This window comes from Oryctolagus cuniculus, chromosome 14, assembly GCF_051225735.1.
Source record: "Oryctolagus cuniculus isolate XC-2025 breed Fujian yellow rabbit chromosome 14, ASM5122573v1, whole genome shotgun sequence".
Classification (NCBI taxonomy): domain Eukaryota; kingdom Metazoa; phylum Chordata; class Mammalia; order Lagomorpha; family Leporidae; genus Oryctolagus; species Oryctolagus cuniculus.
The window spans coordinates 18,966,689-18,986,017 of record NC_142880.1 but is presented as its reverse complement, the minus strand read 5'-3'; the positions used below and the strand labels follow the sequence as shown (position 1 = coordinate 18,986,017).

Here is a 19,329-nt window from a genome sequence, read left to right as displayed (position 1 = left end):
CTCATAGAACAAGTGTTTGGGCCGGTTCTGTGGTGCAGTGGGTTAACACCCTGGCCTGAATCGCCAGCATCCCATATGGGCACAGGTTCGAGACCCAGCTGCTCCACTTCCGGTCAAGCTCTCTGCTATGGCCTGGGATAGCAGTAGAAGATGGCTCAAATCCTTGGGCCCCTGCACCCACATGGGAGACCCAGAAGAAGCTCCTGGCTTTGGATGGGTGCAGCTCTGGCCGTTGCAGCCATATGGGGAGTGAACCAGCAGATGGAAGACCTCTCTCTCTGTTTCTACCTCTCCCTGTAACTCTGTCTTTCAAATAAATAAAAATAAATCTTTTTTTTTTTTTTTTTAGAACAAGTGTTTGGCACAGCAGTTAAGACACTGCTTTGTTCACCTGCAACCCTTACTGAAAGACCTGGGTTTGAGTGCTGGCTCGGCTCCTGACTCCAGCTTCCTGCTAACGTGCACCCTGGGAAGCACAGGTCATAGCTCAATTGTTTGGGGCCCTGACACCCATGAGGAATATCTGGACGGGGTTCTGAGCTCCTGGTTTCAGCCTTGCCCTATCCAGGCTGTTGCAGACATCTGGGGAGGGTGAACCAGTGAATGGAAGATCTCTGTCTGTCTGTCTCAGTCTCTTTGTCCTTCAAAAATAAGTAAAATGTAATTAATTTAATTGAAACCACCCTTGCATCCAATGAAAAATGCAAACATGCTTAAAAATTGAAATTTTTTTTAAAGAGAACAGTCTTGTATTCCTTCTCACCTCAACACCTGCTCCCTGCCTTATGCACTGACTCACCCCACGAAGTGTCGTGGTGACTCGTGGCTGCTTGAGAAATTGCCCTACTGGTCTTTCACGTTGTCCTCTGGCCTGTGTTCCCCACCCAAGATGTGAACTTGCCTTATAGCTGTCACACTGACTAAAGCAGGACCACAAGGGTAGACGGTAGGAGTCCCAACCTAGGTCTTTGTGTTATCAATTCATTCAGTGAACATATATTGAGCATTGGTTTATCCAGCTGTTTGGGTGAATAAACAAAGATTCCTGGCTTTATGGAGCTCACAGCTGGGAGTGACTGATAATAAACTTGGAGCAAATTAGAAGGTATATAGTACAGGGGCTGACATTGTGGTGTAGTGAGTAAAGATGCCACCTGCAATGCTGGCATCCTGAATGGACACAGGTTCGAGTCCCATATGCTCAATTTCCAATCCAGCTCCCTGCTAATGGCCTGTAGGAACATGGCCCCTGCCACTCATGTGGAAGACCTAGATGAAGCTCCTGGCTCCTGGTTTTGGCCTGGTCCAGCTCTGCCATTGTGACCACCATCTGGTAAGTGAAAGAGCAGATGGAAGAGCTCTGTTTCTCTGTCTCTCCCTCTCTCTCTGTAACACTGACTTTCAAATAAATAGATCTTTTTTTTAAAAAAAAGTTATATGGTACAATGCTCATATGCATGCATTTCAAAATTCTTTGCACTAAAATAAATTTGTCATTTAATTCCACTTTCCCACGCTTTTTGAAGTTCCTTTGTAGAATAAGATAGAGTAAAACAACAGGAAGAGTTTCAATTTTAAATGCAGTGTTTGATCAAATCTAAGGCATCAATATTTATAAATCATGTCATTATTCTTTAGACAACTAAGAAAAGTATTGCTGATTAAATTGTGCTACACTGCCTAAGATGATAGTCTGGTAGCTCTGAGGGATTTTTTTTTAAAGATTTATTTATTTAAGAGGCAGAGCTAGAGCTAGGGATAGGGAAAGGGAAAGGGAAAGGGAAAGGGAAAGGGAAGGGGAAGGGGATGGGGATGGGGATGGGGATGGGGATGGGGATAGGGATAGGGATAGGGATAGGGATAGGGATAGGGATAGGGATAGGAGAGGGGCCGGTGCTGTGGTGCAGCAGGTTAACGCCCTGGCCTGAAGTACAGCATCCCTTTATGGGCGCCGGTTTGAGACCCAGCTGCTCCACTTCTGATCCAGCTCTCTGCTGTGCCTGGGATGGCAGTAGAAGATGGCCCAAGTCCTTGAGCCCCTGCACCCGCGTGGGAGACCCAGAAGAAGCTCCTGGCTCCTGGCTTCGGAAGGGCACAGCTCCAGCCGTTGCGGTCAATTGGGGAGTGAACCAGTGGATGGAAGACCTCTCTCTCTCTCTCTTTCTCACTCTCTCTCTCTCTCTCTCTGCCTCTCCTCTCTGTGTAACTCTGACTTTCAAATAAATAAGAAAATATATTTTTTTTAAATAGGAGAGAGATAGAGATAGGAGAGAGAGAGAGAGAGAGGAGAGAAAGGTCTTCCTTCTGCTGGTTCCACTATCTCAATGGCCGCAACAGCTGGAGCTGCATTAACCTGAAGCCAGGAGCTTCTTCTGAGTCCCCCACGTGGGTGCAGGGACCCAAGCACTTGGACCCTCTTCCACTGCTTTCCTAGGCCATTAGCAGAGAGCTGGATCAGAAAAGGAGCAGCCAGGACACAAACCAGCACCCAGATGGAATGCCAGCGCTGCAGGCAGAGGCTTAACCTACTATGCCACAGTGCCAGCTGGGATGTTGCATGTACTCGCAGGGATGGGAGTTCTTCTGCTTACAACTACTGTTAAGCAAGTGTGTCTCTCAGCAGCGAATGGATCTCAGCCACAGCTATTCCTAGGCGGCTGCCTTGCATACGCCCAGGAAAGCATTTGGCTGTTTTTTTTTTTTACACTAATTTTTTAATTCTGTTTTTACATAAATATTTTTGATAAACATTGGTTTATGATACCATTTACCTTTTTTGTTTTTAATTATCTTTATATATAGAAAATCAACTTAGTATATACTAAGTAAAGATTTCAACAGTTAGCACCCACAGAGACACACAAAGTATAAAGAACTGTTTGAAGACTCTTTTTACCATTAATTCTCATAGTGGCTGTTGTTTTTTAAAAGGAAATGTAGGTGAGGCTGGTGTTACATGTTAAGCTATCACTTGTCACATGGGCATCCCATACTGGAGCACTGGGTTGAGACTCAGCTGCTCCACTTCCAATCCAGCTTCCTGTGAACGCACCTAGCAAGGCAGCATTGATGGTCCAAGTGCTTGGGCCCCTGCCACCTACATGGGAGACCTGGATGGAGTCCCTGGCTCCTTGCCACCATTTGGGGAGTGAACCAGCAGATGGAAGATCATTTTCTCTATCTTTCCATCTCTCTTTGCCACTCTGTCTTTCAAATAAATATTCTTATTTTTTCTTAAAAAAAGGAAATGTGGCAAAGGAATAAAAAAGTCCATTCTGTATCAACATCATTATTTTGAAACCGAGTGATGTTTTAACACACCCCCACCACCTACAAGAAAAACTACAAAGGATCTAATTTGAGACTACAGGATAGAATTTTATTTTTTTAAAAGATTCATTTATTTATTTAAAAGGCATGTTACAGAGAAAGAAGGGGAGAGAGAGAGAGAGAGAGAGAGAGAGTGATCTTCTATCCACTTGTTCACTTTGTAAAAGGCTGCAATGGCCAGGGCTGGGCTGGGCTGGGCAGGAGCTGCATCTGGATGGCCCATGTGGATGGCAGGGGCCCAATAACTTGGGCCATCATGTATTGCTTCCCAGGCACCTTAGCAGGGAGCTGGGTCAGAAATGGAGCAGTGGTATTTGAATTGGCATTCATATGGGATGCCAGCATTGCAGGCAGTGGCTTAACCCCACCGTGCCACAATGCTAGCTCCTAGGATAGAACATTAAAGTGATACATTTAGCATCATTTTGTTTTTACAAATCAATACTTTTGCCATGGATGATTAAATAATTTATTTTGGTCTGGTGCTAGCATTGACATCCATTTGGGGAGTTGTAGTCGCAAGCTGAGGTGTTCAAATTGCTCACTTGTGGGTTCCCTGAAAGAATTTTGTTAAATCTATGCATGCCTTGTTTTTAAGTGGTGTGAAATTTTTTCATTATCATTTCAATAAGTACAAACAATGTATGGGTATATTATAAGCGTGGCTATTTTCAAATCAAACTGTTAGGACTCTTTTTCAAAATGTGGAATTATAATCATTCTTCTAGCAACAAAATACTTGCTTCAACGCCAAATGGAAGCCCCGTTGCCCTCTTCCCACGCCTTTCTTCACACACAATAACTTTTTGTCCCAATGCTCAATCACAGCCTCATAACTTTAAAGACATTTTAAATGGCAATGAAATCAACTCATGCGGGACTAAGAATGCGCATAACTCAGTGAAGCAATGATAATTGGAACAACCACGTCTGGGCTCCTGCATGCTGAGGGCATTTGCAATATGATCAACAGTGACTCAGCCAGGTCCTGTTTTCATGGATGTGAAGATGTGGGAAACACACAGTTTGGAATGAAGAGGGCATGGTTGAAGGACCTCAGTGAGCACGAAATGTATGGACAGAATGAAGAAGATCCCATCTACTCTGGCAAGGAAGGGAAAGAGACAGAGACAGAGAGAATTCCATCTAAACTTGATAGCGTACTTCCAAAAGTCCACAGAAGCCAATTTAAGAGATAAGATTGGGGCAAGTGTTTGGCTCAGCAGCTGAAGCCATGGCTTGGGTTAATTGAACCCCATATCAGAGTCCTTGGTTCAACTCCTGGCTACTCTGCTTCAGATTCAACTTCCTGCTCATGTTCACGTAGGGAGGCAGTAGGTGATGGATCAATACTTGGGTCCCTGCCACCCATCTTAGAGACCAGATGGAGTTCCAGGCTCCTACCTTCAGCCTGGTCCAGCTCTGGCTATTGCTGGCATGGGGGGAGGGGGGGTTGAACCAACAGATGAAAGATCTCTCTCCCTCTCTGTCTTTTGAGTAAAATGGAAAAAAAGATAAATTTATTTTGGTGCAAAACTTTTTGAAATTCATGCTTTGTCTTTTCATAATATGCATTTTCCATGACCTCTTTTCAAGACCCTACAAAAGCATGAATTCCAATATATTTTTGCATCAAAATAATCTTTGAACTCCATGTTCATAAGATTTTTTAAAAAGATTTATTTATTTATTTGAAAGGCAGAGTTACAGAGAGGCAGAGGCAGAGAGAATAGAGAAAGAGGTCTTCCATCTTCTGTGTTCACTCCCCAAATGGCTGCAACGTCTGGTGCTTCCCCAATCTGAATCCAGGAGCCAAAGCTTCTTCCAGGTCTCCCACATGGGTGCAGGGGCACAAGGACTTGGATCATCTTCTACTGCTTTCCCAGGCCACAGCAGAGAGCTGGATCAGAAGTGGAGCAGCTGGGACTGGAACTGGTGCCTGTATGGGATGCTGGCACTGCAGGTGGCAGCTTTACCTGCTATACCACAGCACTGGGCCACAAAAGCTTTTTGAAGTGCCCTTGTATTTACGGGAGTAGCTGCCTTTCCACTTTAGCCTGCCCCTTGTGGAGCCTCCCCACAGAGCTGAAACATGAGCCTGACATGAAGGCAGGCAGGCTGGGCTGAATTTCCTGAACACAGCACTTCTCCAAGCATGATTGGCGGATCAGCACCTCTGTCTCACTGGGGCACTTATTCAAAATACAGATTCTCAGGCGCCAATCCTGACCCACTGAATCAGAGAATTTGGGGTGAATCCAGCACTCAGCATTTTAATAAGCCCTCTGGACCATTTCAGTGTGTGCTAAAGTTTGAGAGCCATTGCCTTAGGAGAGTCTCTGGCCACAGATGACAGCGGGGGCAATGAAGTTATTCTGCCGATTTCCCTTTTGCTGCCCTGGTTGTTTGTGAAGTCATACCTAAATCTTCAGGTTCTTCTCGGGGGTCCCTAGAGGAAGCAAGGAAGGAGGTCTATGCTGATGCCAGAAGGTCAGGAGCACACAGCTTGAGGCCAGTGTGGTGGTCCGGCAGCAGTAGCCGCCGGACCACAGAGGAGGGCACAGCCTGGGAAACAGATGGGGTGGTCTCGCTGGAGGGCCATTCACTGGCACTCCCCAGGAGTCAAACAAGCAGATCGGACTCGTCTTCGTGGAGACATTGCTCCCTCAGGTGGAGACAATTTGGGGTTGGAAGAAGGCGGTCCTGCCACTAAGTCATTTTGTGAGAAAGTTCTTTCAGTTCCCATGTCCGCAGACGTCTCGTTTATACCTATAGAAAGTCACCGTTTAGTGTGTTGAACGCATCTTTCATACTTAACAAAAAACTAAAAGAGAAATGAAGAGAAACTTCAGGCTCAGGGCCGTGATAGGCTCAAGTTTCTAGCCAGCATTCGATAATATTTTCTGGTTTTCACCATTATTTCTTTTCGTGGTTGCCATCTATTCTAGCAGGAGATCCTGGTTTTCCATTTGAAGTCATTATCTAAAGGTCCCGTTCAAAGAAAGCTTGTTTAAGTGACAGATGCACCGTCTGAAAGAAAAGCATTCAGAAAGCTATAGCAGGGGTGCTCTGAGGATATGGTGTGCAAATGGGATTCACTATATTTAAGGCAGACCGTGGGCTGTTACCCTGGCACTCACACTAATGAGATTTCACATCCAAAGACAAAATTGTTATTTTTAATTCAGCCATCAGGCTGACTTTCAGAACACACAGACATACATGGTACCTTAAGTCCTATTCAATCATTATAAGCACTAACTTCAAAAAACCAAAATAGCAAAACAAAGAAAGAGGAGAGAGAGAGAGAGAGAGAGAGAGAGAGAGAGATGAGCGAGAACACAGAGCAAAAGGAGAAAGTCATTAGGATTTTTAGGACAAAAACTTGAATTAAATTTATGGCAAATGATCTTTTCAAATGACAAAATAACCAGGATGACACAACTCTTTTTTTCCATTACCAGTAGCAATTAAAATGCAATTAATTCTCACTGAGCATTGTGACTTGTATATGCTATGCACAAATTTTCCTTTTGCATATAATCTTACAAACATTTGGATTTAAAATGTAATTTTATTAGTCCTAGGGCAAGAATTCTTCTATTAAACTGTTACTGTTAATTTTCCTTCTATTTTTTAAAAAAGATTTGTTTACTTTTTTGAAAGAGTTTACTTTTTTGAAAGAAATAGCTAGAGGAAGACACACAAACAGAGAGAGAGAGAGAGAGAGAGAGAGAATCTTCCATCTACTGGTTTACTCCCCAAAATGGCTGCATCAGCCAGGGTTAGGTCAGGACAAACCCAGGAGCCTGGAACTCCATCTGGATCTCCCAAGTGACTAGCAGGGACCCGAGTACTTGGACCGTCCTCCATTGCTTTTCCTGGCACATTAGCAGGGAGCTGGATCAGAAGTGGGGTGACCAAGACTTGAACCAGCATCCATATGGGATGCCAGCATTGCAGGTGGTGGCTTAACCTGCTGTGTCATGGCACCAGCCCCAATTTTTCTTTATCATTTCAAATACATCTATCTCAAGTATATTCACCAAGGCTCCCCTGGGCATAGATAGCAATGGTAGATTTTGGATATAAATGATGGGACTATTCAGTTAATTTCCAGCATCATTCATATATCTAGTCATGAACATCATCAGTCCAGTATACTGATTGATGGCTGTGGCGTAAGTTCATTTGAACATGGTCACAGCATATACCTCATAGAACTTGGAGCAAACCTTCCAGACTTATTGGTTTTGTTCACTGGCATGGAAGACGTGACAATTTCTTGTGAACCCAAGTAAGTGATGACAAAAGGAGAGAGGAATGTCAGCTGGGGCATGAAACCCATGGCTCTCAAGACAACCAAAGTGGCTTTGACTGGATTCCTCCCCATTGGCCACTTCTCCCCCTGGGAGCCCACGGTCACACCGTGAATGTCACCGGACGTCAGAGTCTATTAGGAGCCATCAAGCTGACTCAATCCTTCCTAACAAGCTACAGTTCCTGAGATTCAGAGCCAGGATCATTGAGTTACTCACTCATTAAAAATTAACAGAAATAAAAATTGAACAGAACAAAGATGAAAAACATGTTACCCCTGAAGGCAGGGGCTCAGGGGAGCGAGGGCTGCTGCTTTTAGCATCCAGCTCCTTCTACAAAAGGACCTGAGCTGATGGAACTATTTGCCAGAGGCTCCCTGAGATAAAGGTGGACTCCAGCAGAAAATGTTCCTGATCCTGGGAAGACAGCAGCACAAATTAGATAATACTGTGTCCGTGTTTAATTGTTGCCATTATGTGTTGCAAAATATAACCTTGAGGCAAACAGCAAAGACACAGCTTGGCTGCATTTGCTTCTTTCTCTTAAGACTGCATAAAAAAATCCTGCCCCGTCATCTTTTCCTGTTTCATAACTGACTGTCACCATCTTTCTGAGATGATGCCCAGTTTATGAATTCTATCTGTTTTTTTTTTGTTGTTGTTCTGTTTGAAAGGCAAAGAGACAGAACGAGACACAGAGACAGAGAGATCTCCCATCCAATTTGGTTAATGCCCAAATGCTCCTAAGAGGTAGGTCTTGGCCAGGCTGAAGTCAGGAGCCTAGAACTCAGTCTGGGTCTCCCAAGTGGGTGTCAGGGACCCAGGTACTTGAGCCAGCATCCCTGCCTTCCAGGGTGCCCATTCACAGGAAGCTGGAACAGGAACCTGGCCTCAAACCCAGGTACTCCCGTATGGGATGCAGGTGTCCCAAAGTGGTGTCTACAGCCCTGTGCCAACTGCCTGTCCTGCTTTCTGGTTTAAAATGAGGATGACATTCCACAGAGCCTGCGGCACGTTGTCCCTTTCCACCCACTGCCCGTCTCCCTGCGTCCACCAGGAACCAGGGGGGGAGTGGGCTGCCAGAGGGTCACCCCCTGGGAGACGGCCACCCTCAATGCACTGTGTTCTCCGCAGTGGTGGGCCCAAAGGGTTTCATCTTCTGGGTTGCATCTTCAAGTCGAACAGAAGAGCTGCTGTTGTGCCCAGGAGCCCCCTCCCCCCAGCTCCCCTCCAAGGACAGGCCAGGGTTGGGTCTGCCTGCATTACGCAAGGGTAACCCAAGTGTTTGCCTGCAGGCTGTGACTTCAAGTTCTGTGTTAAAGTGCCCTTGACACTCACCCTTGGAGGCCCTTGCCCGGAAATGGCTGTGTCTGCTCAAGCAAATCTGGGTCTCTCTCTCCCCGCTGTGGGTTGGTTCTCCCCAGTTCCCTGTGGGATCTTAGCTTTAGCACTGAATTCCCCTACTCATCCATGTCTCGGTGAGATGGACAATGTTATGCCTCATAATTAGGGAATCATGGCACCCAGCTTCTTCCAGGAAGCTGACAACACTGCAGGAGGGCTGGCTGCTTCCCTTCACGAACCCCCAGGGAGGAATGTTTGGCCAGCCACAGTGCTCTCACATCTGGGTTCTATTTTGTAGATAACAAGGCACTAAGAGGTTTAAGTCATTTCTCTAGGGTCCTAGGTTACTGTGTTAGCAAAAGCCTCTGACTGCTGCTCCAGCCCAGGCCACTCCAAAGCACAGAGTTGAAGCACCTGGCAGTGGTAATCCAATAGGAGTCAATGCCTTTAACCAACACTATGGAAACTGGAGGCCTGGCTCTCACTATTTTAGCAAGTATCGGGAAAGAAAGATGTTTGATTACTTTCCTCTTCAAATAACAGTTTCTTTTTTTTTCAAAGTCAAGGGCAGGTGCTGTTCCTGTTACTGCAGTTTAGCAATGGCCACTGACACTCTGAACAACCCCCATTGCCCCAACACACAGGGCCCAACCAACCACTCCAAAAACAGAATCGCACCTGGATCAAGACAGAAACATGAGAAGTGGCCTTGCCAAGGTCCAAAGGTCTGAGCGGGAACACAGGGAGCCAAGTCCAAGCACAAACAAGCAGGCAGAAGGCCTGCTGGGCACAGGATGTTCTGCTGCACTCCCAACAGCCTGGCCTCCCTGCGGGCTGGAAAGAACAGCAAGACCAGCCACCAAATCCCACCCCACATAGGAAAGATTGAATCTCTTTAGGCTGCCTCTCAGAGCTGTTGTGCTGGGGGTAGTACTGACGCCATCCAGACACATTTCTCCTTATCTTGAATATACTTGTGGGGCCCTGGGAGCACACCCAGTGAAATTTGTAAGTTGCATTAATATAATAAATAAAGTTGGCAAGGGACGAAGGGGATAATAAATGAAGCAAAGCTGGAAGAAAGCAGACGTCTAACAGCCTGAAGTACCACCTAGCACAAGGTCATAAATCAAAAACCTACATACATAGCAGCCGGCAAAGTCTCACCTTCACAACATCGGAAACTGCAGCTGGAATGTGTCAATGAGTCTGAGACATGAGAGAGAACGAAAAACAGATTCTTTTTCTCTCTCTCTGTTCTTTCTTTTCCTGGGGTTCCAGCCTAAGACTTCGATGCTGGGAGTTTCTTTGTTTTCAGTTTACTTACTTATTTGAGAGATAGGCAGGCAGAGAAAGAGATCTCTCATCCCTTGGTTCACTTCCCAAATGCCCACAACGGCTACAGCTGGGAACTCAATGCAGGTCTCCCACGAGGATGGCAGGAACACGATTACTTGAGCCATCACCTGCTGCTTCTTAGGGTCTGCATTAGTCGGAAGCCAGAGTCAGAAGCTAGAGCTGGGACAGTCTAATATGAATGCAGGCATTTTAACTGCTAGGCTAAATGACCACTTCCACTGAGAATTTCTCAATGATTGTGCTCCAACAACTACGGTGCCCCAACTTGCAGGTTAAAAACATGACTGCTGTCAGTGAAGTCTATTCACTCTTTTCATTTCTGAATTATCTCCTAGCTATGCCTCCAGCAAGGAATTCTAAGTAGGCTAAATATATATATATTAAAGTTTCCTTAGCTAGGGGAGCACAAGAAGGAAAATTTCACATAATGATGTCTTGCATCTATTCAAAATATTTTGTGCACTCTCTTTAGGTGAACTTCTCTGATAATATTCAGAGGACTTTGTAAAGAAACAGAGAGCAAAATTAGAGAGAGAGAGAGAGAATATGATGGATTATCAACAGAAAGCATGTCCAAAGGTATCAGATCTTAACAGAGAAAGGTTCACACTATCCAGGTGGTTGTTTTCCCAGCATTGAACTTGGCTGTGCCTTTCCTTTAAGGAGGCAGATGATAAAGAGGACACTCGGGTAACCCACAGAGAGTGAGCTTGTAAGCCCACACAATTGGTGTCCCAGTGATTCTTCCCTTTCTCATACCAGGGACTTCTCAGTAAGACAGTAAAGTCTACAAGATATAATTTTACTTATTATCAGCCAGTGTTACACAGACATGCAAAGATCACCATACGAATGTCTTTCTTTTCCTTCTCTCAGTTAAACATCGGAGAGGGAAAATCTAGATACACGGTGTTTCCATCAAGGTGTCATGGCAAATGCAAGTGTGTGCGTATAGGGAAGAGCATAGTTCACTTCTGTTCTCGCATCAGACAGAGCAGACCCTTGGAAACCCCAGCGTTCAGTTTTACTTTGGCTTTTAGTTCAGTTTCATTTTCAGATTTTCATGCTTCCAGGATTAAATTCATCCCTTTAAACTGCAACCCCAAATGTCTTCCTGGAGTTTTTCTTCCCAAATACATTTTATGTAACTTCATAAAGATCAAAAGTAAACTCAGGACTTGTGCACAACAGCTCTTAACCCAGTGTCTTGCGTTCATCCTTAGTGTATAATAAATGTGGACTAAATTCATGAAATTCTTTCCACTTTTACTTCCCAAGGATACTGTCTTATGATTCAGTGTGGCGGTGGGGTCTTCCACTCCTTGTCTAACAGGCAAGAGATCCAAGTTCTCAGCTGTTAACCAGCATGTGTGGGGCAACAGCACAACAGTATAAGCGTCTGCTCAAATCACCTCCCAGAAGCTGCGCATTGCGTGCGTTCCTCCCCACAGAGGCCTCTAGAGGGCAGTGCGCTCCTCATAACAGGCCAGTTCTCCTGGGTTTAGCGGAACTGCCCAGAGTGAAAACCTGAAAACTTTGGACACCCTTATTAGCCAACTTAAATCCAACAGTACACAAACGTCCCAGGGCCAGCACCCTTTTGGCTGCCCTGGGGGAGAAAGCAACTGAAACGGGCAATGTTGTGGACCTTTCCTTGCGTTCCCTCCTGCCTCAAGCACACAGGCACAACTATTTCATCCAAACTGAACTTGAAACTTCCTGGATGTCACCGACCTGCAGTCAGAACATATTAGCGGAAGAAGCAGCGAAGAAGGGAGAGAGGAGAGAATGTGGGTTGAGTTGCTGGAGTGCAAATGAGGGGCACAGGGACAGAGCCAAGGCCAAAGGCAAGAGATAGAGTGGGAACAGGCGGTGGAACCTCCCCATGGAGGCTCAGAGAGACTGCAGCTCGCCGGGGTCGGGGTCAGGCCTGAGTTGTGTAGGCAGCTCTGCAGGGAGCCAAACGCCACAGAGTGAGTCTGCAACATTGGAGGCTTTTGTGTCAGGACAGCGGTGGGGCCAGGAGTGGAGCTTTGGATGGATTTGGAAGCACAGAGGACAGGGTCCACCAGAATACAGTGATGAGCAAGAGAGAAAGTCAAGGCTGACCTTTTCCAACTTTGGTTGCCAGGAAAGGAGCAGGCAACCTCCTATCAAGCGCAGAGCTCAAGGCTGGAGGGAGGGAGGTGCTACGGGAGGTTTTTGAGGAATCGCATCTGAACTAGCCGTTCTCCAGGGAGGAGGCCTAGCAGGTGCAGGAGTGGGTGAGTCTGAAGTCTGGGGATAAAGATTGCCTGGAGATCACCCTGAGAGTTGTTAGCACCCAGGTGGAAGACGGGATCCTGAGTGTGTATCAGTTCTCCCAAAAAAAGCATCAGTAATGAAAAAAGCAGTGGGCTGCAGACACCTGGGTCACCCCAGCTCTAACGGGGTTTAGGGGAGAGGAGACAACAGTTGAGAAGGAACAGAAACAGGAGGCCAGGGCCCGTGCACTGGGTTAAGCTGCCTCCTGTGGTCCTGGCATCCCATATGAGTGCTAGTTCAAGTCCTGCTGCTTCACTTCCAGTCCAGCTCCCTGCTATTGCACCTGGGAAAGCAGCACAAGATGGCCCAAGTACTTGGGCCCCTGCACCCATGTAGGAGTCCTGGATGGAGTTCCAGGATCCTAGCATTGGCCTGGCCCAGTTCCAGACATTGCAGCCATTCGGGGAATAAACCAGTAGATCAGATAGAAGATTCTCTCTCTCTCTCTCTCTCTCTCTCTCTCTGTTTCTCTCACCTTCTCTCTCCTTCTCTCTCTCTCTCTGCAACTCTGTTTCAAGTAAATAAATAAATCTTGAAAAAAAGAAATGAGGTCAATCAAGGGCTATCGTTATAGGAGCAGTGGTGCACATAACCAACTTGGCCACATCTTGGAAATATACAGCAAAACATTTAACCATGAGCTGTGCCATTTCTTGTGCCTGTGTGTTGTACGGAAAAGTCACCTCACTTTCCTTGACAATGGAGGCACCACATTTGCTCCCAGCGATGGGTGTATGCAATGGGTGCTGGATTGGGGATGTGAGATTCATGGATGTGAGATTCATGCACAATTCTAAAGGACTGGCTCTTTACACCCTTGAGACCACAGAACAGTGGTGCAGCTGTCCTCATCTAGAGGCTTAGCTGTACCCCTTCCCATGTCGCTGATGCATGAGAATACATAAAAAATCAGAGAGGCTAGGACTGTGCCTGAAGCCACACAGCTTACCAGAGCTTCAGCCCATTCGCTGTTGTGCTGCCTGAGTTAAAATAGCCACCCTTCCAGGCAGCCCACCAGGGATCACATGGCTGCTGCACATGCCCTGCCCCTCCACATGGGGGCTGCCTGGAGTTCAGGTCTCCCCGGAAAAGCCTGGCTCAGTCCAGCTCCCCACCCCCAGCTGGCTTCTGGCAGCAGGATGAACGCATCTCAGCTTTGGAGTTGAACCCTGGCCCCACCTGACACCAGGAGGCTGCTTGTGCCAGAACTGGGCAGATGCTGGTCTCAGCATCACCGGGCAGGAGGTGGGGAGAGCAGAATCCAAGAACTGAGAAGGTTCTGGTTCCTTTCCATCCCTTCACTTGCACAGAGGGAAACTGAGGCCTCCTAGCAGGTCCTGGCCTTGCTCAGCCCCAGGGAGCATCCTTGGATGCAGTGCAAGGCAGCTCATCCTGCTGTTTCTCCTTCCGGAACACACAGCTCCTCATCTGGGCAGAAAACAGCTCAAGGCCTCTGTATCAAACTCCACTAGAACACACAGTGCAGGTCACTCTATCGCAGGCACACACTGAATCCTGGGAGTGCAGACAGGCAGAGGCGCCGGGGCTCCTGGCCCTACTTCCCCAGGCCACTGCCTTAGGCTGAGAAGGGGGGAGGGTGAAGCAAAACATGCATGGAGCTAATGGGATATCGATGGAATCAGGGAATGTCAAGGAGAGAAGCTATAAACAGGCTAGGGCTTCCCCCTACAGAACCGGCAGCCTGAGCCCCAGGTCCTTCGGGAGAGAAAGCAAACAAGGACGCGACAGCAGCTGAAATCAGCAAGCTGACCTGGAGCCTGAGGGACAGATGGTGCCTCAGCCAGGACACCAAGCTATGAGGGCCAGGAGGAAAGAGGGCTGGGCAGAAGCAGGACGGGCAGCTCGGACACCTGTGCAGCCAACTCGAGCTTCCGTGGGGGAGGCCGTGGGGACAGCCGAGGAGCCAGCTGCTCGGGAGTCGAAACGCTGTCCCCAGCTTGCAGGGTGGGTCGGCCAGTTTTCTTCATTGTCCTCTCCTTGATTCAGTTACAGACCCAACCCGTCACGCGGCATCCCTCGATTTCCACGCTGTTGCTCTGTCCCCAAGCCTGGATCCATGCCTCCGTTTTCTGCGGTGTCCCCCAGCAGGAGGGACGTGCATCCTCTATGAGAAATGCTGTGCGAGGTACACAATCATTTATAGTACTAGTTACATCTTTATCACCTCCCTCTACTTATAATAAGCAATTCTAGCTGTCTGGTTTTGATTTTGAAGATTTACTCCTGTTAAAAAATAGTAAGTCTGAGTCAATTTAGAGAACGCTCTGCTGGCAAGATTAATGAGGGTGTTACGCAGCAGCCATCAATCTGGGAAGCTGCGCCCAGAATACTTGCAAACAAACAGCAGAGTCAGCTGCAGAGCCAGCTCTATCTCCCCGTGAGTGCGAAGCAAAAATACAAGGTTAAATGCAGTGTTACACTACATGGTGTGAATTCTCCTACCTTGTCTGGGTGCCCAAGAGGTTTGTTTGTGTTTGATTTGCTGGGGGATGGGAGGGTGCTTTTGTCGCACAGCAGGTTACGCCACGGCTTGGGACACCTGCATCCCATATGGGAGCACCGGGTCGGGTCTCAGCTGCGCTGCTGGCCAGCTCCCTGCTAATCCGCCTGGGAAAGCAGCAAAAGACGCTGCAAGTGCACGGGCCCTGCTACCCACGTGGGTGACCCCAGACCTAGTTGTTGCGGGCATCTGGGGAGTGAATCAGTGCTTGGAAGATCTCCCTCTCTGTATGTGTATGCGCGTTTTCTTTTGGTATGTATACTGGATTTCAACAAAATGTTTTAAAACATTATTCTTGGGAAAAATAATCAAGTAACTCTTGCTTTTACATTAGAATAATATTTTAGGCATGCAAGTGTGAATCTGTTATGAATGCAAAATATTCAGAAATTACTACTGGGCTGATACGGCAAATGTAACTGAAGTTCTATATTGGTTATAAAGATAATCACAATAAGTTGAATTAAATAAGTAAAAAAAAAAAAAAAAGGATCTCCCTCTCTCTGTCCCTTTGTCTTTCAGATAAATTTTTTTAAAAAAGAACTTTCCAGAAGGACATATTTTATTTTCCCACTTTTCAGCTGGGGGACTCAGGTCTGCTTTTCCCACTCACGTGCACGGCCTGGGATTAGAGGAGCCATGCAGGCTCCTGGCTAACAAAAGCCTCCCACAAACAGGCCAAGTGTCAGGAGTGACAGCTCCAACTGCTGCCAGTGCCCCTGCGACCACACATCACACCAGCTGGGGCCCGAGAACTGTCACAGGGCCATCTTCCTCTTCATCTGCCCATCCTGATAGGTGGAGAAGGCCAAACCAGTTAAACAAGGCATTAGTCCATGGTAATCTCTGTAGTGAAAAGCCTTCCAAATCGGTGACATTTCTGTCTATGAACCCACCAGGCAGGACAGATACTTGGTTCAGTGCCAGGGTCCACTGGAGATTCAATAAATATTTGATGTCGATGAACTAGTTTCCTTAAACTCTGACCTTTGATTCAACAGGCTTCTTGCAGAAGACGAGTAGGAGCAAAAAGAGGTAGGCTTGTTCTGGGCACAGGAGCGTGTAGAAACAAGGGCTACAGCTGCCTGCGGTAAAGCCTGAGTCGATCGATCGAACGGGAACTCGTGAGGGGTTTGGTATTTTGTTTAAAGGAACTGAAATTTTATTTATGTGCATTGACCAAGTTCATGCATGCTGTGGGTGTACTCTGTCCTGTGTCGTTGGCTGCATAGTTTAGCAGTGGGAGACCCCCTATAACTGCCCTTCTGTCAGCTGCTCCTGTATCCCTCAGTGCGATTTTGTGGGGTTTGGCCTGGCGGGAGGAGGATGAGAATGAGGCCTGTAACCTGACACTCAAGGAAAGACAGAACTGGAGGTGGAGTCAGTGGGGTTGGGTTTAAGTCCAGCTTCAGTTTACTTTGGAAGGCTTTAGAATCTGGGGCCAATCACTCCACCTCCCTGGTCCTCATCCTCTCCATGCACACAATATAAGGTGGTGGCACCCCTGAGTCCTGCTTCCTTTCCCTGGAGTCATAGCTGCTGGGAGGGCTCCCTCAAACTCCCCAAACTGCATACAAATGTAAGGAACAGATAATGTCACTTTCCTGGGTCTGCTGTTTTGACATCAGGAAAGATGTCACTTCATTTGCCTTGGCTGCAGTTGTACAGGAGATCCCTGCAGAAACTATGAAGGGAAGCTTACGGGCAAGGAGGCCATGGGCAGGTCATCAGAGACTTCTGAAAAGCACAATTTTGCTTGCCCTGGAAAGAAACACAGCAAACGCCCTGAGCCCTACCTGGAAAGGCAACAAGACAGGGCCATTGACATTCTCCAAGTGGCACATCAGTCCATAAAGTTAAGCCCCCAGTGGCATCCTCCTGTGCCTCTCGGGTGAGTCAGAGTGACAAGCCTGCAGTCAAGTCACCCCATGCCCTTGTTGCTGCAGAAATGGGGGAAACTGAGGCAGCGCCCCTCTTTTGCCCATGTCTTCAAGCCCAGCTGACTCTCACCAGACAAAAGATAAAAGTTGTCTTGGGCTGAGCCATATAAACCTGCTTTGTATAAGAAAGGTGATCAAGTATCAGCAATTTCGTGTGGTTCAACACAGGATACACAGTGCCCCAAAGCAGGACATTCTAACCAACTTTGGCAGCACTGCGGTGTTCCTGATTCATTGTCCTTTGGCAGAAGTAACCAAGATTCTGGAGCAAAAGACAAGGGATGGACGGGTAAATCATCGTGAAATCAAGCTGGTCCATCCTTAATGATTAAAATAATGTCTTCAAGTGACAAAAATGTCTGCATTTCAAGACACCTTTTAAGCCCATCCAGAAAATAAAGTCATGTTTCTTACAGAATTCAGTTTAACAAATCTCTGTCCAGAGCCTCATTTGCTAAAACCCAGGGAAATTGCAAGGTTTTTTTGAGATAATGTGTTAGGAGGGGAGAAATCCTTCAAAAGCTGGGGAATAGCTAAGACCACAGGAATTACTCCCTAACAAAGAAGCCATTTGGGTCATCAGCCAGTTAGTTTTTTTTTTTTTTTTAATTAATTAATAATGTGAAAGAAGAGGGACAGATAGAGAGGGAGAGACATCTTCCTTTTACTGATTCACTCTCCAAATGGTGCAGCAGCCAGGTCTGGGTCAGGCCAAAGCCAGAAGCCAAGAACTCTACCCTAGTCCCCTACTTGTGTGGTGAACAGCAGAGGCCTGGATCAGAAGTGGAGTAGCCAGGACTCGAACTGGTACTCTGATACAGAATGCTGGCCTCGCAAGCGTTACCTTAACCCACTGCACCTCAACAGTGGCCCCTGAAATTGTCCGATCTTGACAGCTGTGAGAGGAGCAGACAGTGGCAGGGGCATGTCGTGGAGGCTCTGAGTCACTGGGTTAGTGTTACTGGACACTGGGCCTCCCCACAAAAGCAGCAAGACAGTAAAGCCAGGCTCCGGCTTTGGTATTGCTGGCTGCAGCTCTCCAGGGCGTGGAACCTGCATCTCGGGGACTTACCAGTAAAATCTGCAATCTCTGTTGACAGGAGCAGGGCTCTTGGCAGTTGACATTCCAAGCGAGGCCCATTTGTTTGTTCAGCTTTTTCCTGAAGGATCTAGAAGGGAACTGCTTCAGTTTCATAGCAGTTGAAGTCCCCTGTAAGAGAAAGCTTTGTGATTGAGCTAAAACGTTAAAACAAGTAATTTTTGCTGACTTTTTAAAGTTTTCAACATCTTCAGCAATTTAAAAATAATACACATATTGCCATATTCTTTTCTGAGCGTTTCTCCTCCTACGGCAATAACGATGCTGGTTGCACACCCGCACACAGACGTGTAGGCTCAGGGAGGAGCCACTGTCTCCATGGAACCTCAGTTATTATCAACAAATCTGAAAGTAACAGCTATAATAGTATCATAGTTGATGGTAGACAGAGTAATAATAGACTTGTAATAATAACAGTAAGTCTAGCTAAAATTCTGTACCAAAAAAAGAAATGATTCTCGCCATATGTGTTAGAAAAAAAAAAAGAATTCATAAAACTTTTTAAGTTGCCAAATAGGCATTTGGCCTGGCAGTTGAATAAACACTGATAAAGACATCCACGTTCATACTAGAGCATCTGCTTTCCATTCCAGCCTGGTAGGCAGTGGTGATAACTCAGGTAGGTGCGTCCCTGCCACCCACCTGGGAGACCTGCCCTGAGTTCTGGGCTCCTTGCTTCAGCCTGGCCCAGTGCTGGCCGTAATGGGCGTATCATGAGTGAATCAGCAGGTGGGAGTCCTGTCTGTCTCTTAACCTCACAAATAAATAGTTGCCAAATAACAGAGAGACAGGGTAGCTGTAGTTCCGAAGTGGATGATGTGAACATTAAATAGCACCGCCGATGAGAAAGGGGCTGTTCAGCAGAAGCTGGAGGAGTCTAGACAGTGTTGAGGAGGTGGAGCTTTAATTGATAGCTTCTTTTGTTTCATTTTTCCAGGATGAGCAAGGGAGGGTAGGGCTGCCAAGCGGATAGCCAGGATAAAGAGAGCAGGAAAGGGCACGTTTGGGTTTGGGAGTTTGTGAGTACTGAACACTGCGGCTGGAAACGAAGGGTCAGATGTCTTTTGGGAGAGCTGAGACCTAACTCAAGTCTTGAGCCAGAGGGTCAGAAAT

General features: G+C 46.9%; 1 long non-coding RNA gene across 1 annotated transcript in view; it reads right to left on the bottom strand.

Annotated features, from left to right (window-relative positions):
• LOC149122252 (uncharacterized) overlaps positions 1–18,328 on the bottom strand; it is a 56,891-nt gene extending 38,563 nt beyond the window's left edge. The window contains exon 1 of the long non-coding RNA XR_016220540.1: positions 18,190–18,328. This is a non-coding gene — a long non-coding RNA (uncharacterized LOC149122252). The remainder of the gene's footprint in view (positions 1–18,189) is intronic.
• Positions 18,329–19,329: the final 1,001 nt, after the last annotated feature.